The sequence below is a fragment of the Dipodomys ordii genome, unplaced genomic scaffold (genome assembly GCF_000151885.1).
Source record: "Dipodomys ordii isolate 6190 unplaced genomic scaffold, Dord_2.0 Scaffold64, whole genome shotgun sequence".
NCBI lineage: Eukaryota > Metazoa > Chordata > Mammalia > Rodentia > Heteromyidae > Dipodomys > Dipodomys ordii.
In genome coordinates, this window is record NW_012267280.1 from 2,110,220 (window position 1) to 2,113,060 (window position 2,841).

General features: G+C 49.9%; 2 non-coding genes across 2 annotated transcripts; one reads left to right on the forward strand and one right to left on the reverse strand.

The window, feature by feature from the left end:
• Window positions 1–261: 261 nt before the first annotated feature.
• Window positions 262–333, forward strand: Trnag-ucc. Its single transcript has one exon. It is a non-coding gene; the product is annotated as a tRNA-Gly (tRNA).
• A 201-nt stretch (window positions 334–534) lies between these two features.
• Window positions 535–607, reverse strand: Trnav-cac. Its single transcript has one exon. It is a non-coding gene; the product is annotated as a tRNA-Val (tRNA).
• Between the last annotated feature and the right edge of the window lie 2,234 nt (window positions 608–2,841).

The window sequence follows — 2,841 nt, forward strand, 5'->3', positions numbered from 1 at the left end:
CGCCGGCTCAGCTTCCTTTGACCCGGAAGTCGAGCTGCCCAAGCGGCGGCCTGTGATTGGATAAGGTTTGGGCGGAACCAATACTCACAGAGCTCCAGGGGGGGGACGGAGACCAGCCGTGCGGCGAGCGCTGCAGGCGACGTTTGGTTTCCGAGCGGGAGAGAAATCCTGAGGCGAACACCCCCGCGAGATTTGGTACGGTGCAGCCCAACCGCTGAGTTTTCTGATAAATGGTCTAAGAGAGACTCCATTCTCGGGCGGGCGTTGGTGGTATAGTGGTTAGCATAGCTGCCTTCCAAGCAGTTGACCCGGGTTCGATTCCCGGCCAACGCAGTTCGCTTTTCTTGCAGCACTGAAGGATTCAGAATGGCCTTTTCGTTTCCTCACACTTCTGTTAAAAAAAAAAAAAAACTTTTAAAATATAAAAGAAACGAGAAAACGAGCGGTGCTAGGATTCGTGTCAGACGTGTGCTCTCATTACAAAGAGAAAAAAGTTGTGCAATGAAAGAAAGCAACAAAGAAGAAAGAGCGAACTGTTCCCGCCCGGGATCGAACCGGGGACCTTTCGCGTGTGAGGCGAACGTGATAACCGCTACACTACGGAAACCCGCGGAGGACCGCTTTTCCGACCCTCTGACCATGCAGGTACAATGTTGCAACTTTGCAACCTGTGCAACAGTGTCATTTCTTTGTGTGGACACGGCGGCCCGCGGCCCCGGAGCCCCCAGGGAGAGGCCCGGGGAGCAGAGGCGGATGAACACCTGCGCGCACGCGCACAGACCTTCATTACTGGACCAATTAACTAACACCGCCCGGGAGAAGAATCCAAGAGAGACGAAAAAGTTTGCTGCTCCATCGCAAATCAAGCTCACCTGCCCTGAGTTCCTATCACAGACGCGATGCCAGCAGCAAGAGCCATTTTCAGTTTCTGTAAGGAATCCCCGTTCTATGTCCAGCTCCTTAAGGAGCTTTGTGAATAGAACTTTCCATTCGTGTGTGTGTGTGTGTGTGTGTGTGTGTTCAAGACCCAATCTGGGGAAAAATGAAAGAGAAAGTAAAGAAGGAAGGGAGAAGAAGAAGAGGAGGAGGAGGAGGAGGAGAAATTACATTTATATATTAAATAGATAAACGTGCATGTATTATATAATTATATATTAAATATATTATCTATAATAAGTATATGATATATACACACATAGTGTGTGTGTGTGTGTTGTGTGTGTGTGTGTGTGTGTGGTGGATCTGGGGCTTGAACCTGAGCACTGGGCGCTGTCCCTGAGATTCTTTTGCTCAAGGCTTACATTTTACCGCTTGAACCACAGCTCCTCTTCGAGCTTTTCCAGTGATTTAGGGGAGATAAGAGTCTCACAAACTTTCCTGACGGTGCTAGCTTGAAACTATGATCCTAAGATCTCAGCCTCCTGAGTAGCTAGGATGACAGGTGTGAGCCACCGACAACTGGCTAGAATAAATTATATTTTCATGTAATATTCTAAAACTCAAAATCACATGCTGCATTTGCTTTCTGTGGCCAGAAATGATGCAGATTTCCTGGCTAGAAATGATGCAGGGTTTTGTTGTTGTTGTTGTTCCATGTAACAGGTCTGAGGCTCAAGACCTGATATGAGCCTCTCTGTTCTAAATGAAGGTGGTACAGGCAGGTACATGGGCAAGCTGGTCCTCCTCCCCTCCCCCGCCCCCTCATCCCCCGATCTCCCCCCCACACTACCACCCACCCAGGGCCATTGGGAGGGCCCAAGTCTGGGCTGTCCCAGCTCCCAGAGGCCTGGTATCCCAGGCTGGGTCCTCTCCACTCCTCATCCTTGGCAAGCCCTCCTGTGATTATATCAGACTCCCTCAGGGGACCCAAAATAATTTCTCCAGGCCCAAATCTTCCCTTTGAAAGAGAGGGGCATTTGAGAGGGCAGGTGAATTATTTCACCAACCCCACCTCCTCAAGGATTAGAAATTCATTCACCCCTACGTGGTTTTGTGCAGGTATGCCAGTCCTAAGGCTTGAACTCAGAGCCTGGGTGCTGTCTCTGACTCTTTCTTTCCTTCTTTCTTTCTTTCCTTCCTTCTTTCTTTCTTTCTTTCTCAAAGCTAGCTCTCTACAACTTGAGCCACACAACTCCCCATCTGACTTTTTGGTGGTTCTTTGGAGTCAAGAGTCTCAAGTAATCCCCGGTGCTTGGGACTGATATTGGGAGGATGGAGGTTCACCCTCAGCCTGGCAGAAAAGTCTCTGAAACCTGACACGGTGGCACCCCTCTGCTATTTCATCTACAACAGAAAGAGTAAGATAGGAGGGCTGTAGTCCAAGCAGCGACCAGGGTAGAAGATGAGATGTTTAGGGCTGGGAAGGTGGCTCAGTGGTAGGGCGCTTGCCTTGCATGCCTGAGGCCCTGGGTTCGATTCCTCAGCACCACATAAACAAAAAGGAAAAAGCCGGAGGTGGTGCTTTGGCTCAAGTGGTAGAGCGCTAGCCTTGAGCTGAAGAGCTGAGGGATAGCACCCAGGCCCAGAGTTCAAGCCCCATGACCGACCCCCCAAAAAAAGAGTATCACAGACTTCGCTGCCACGATTTTGAACTGCAATCCTCAGATCTCAGCCTCTTGAGTAGCTAGGATGACAGATGTGAGCCACTGGCACCCGACCTCCATGAGCTCTTTTCTTACTGGGTGTGTGTGTGCATACACACACAAGCCAGTCCTAGGAGTTCAACTCATGGCCTGGGTGCTATCCTAGAATTCTTTTCTCTCAGGGCTTGTACTCTACTCCTTGAGCCACAGCTCCACTTCTGGTTTTCTGGTGGTTCATTGGAGAAAAGAGTCTCACCAA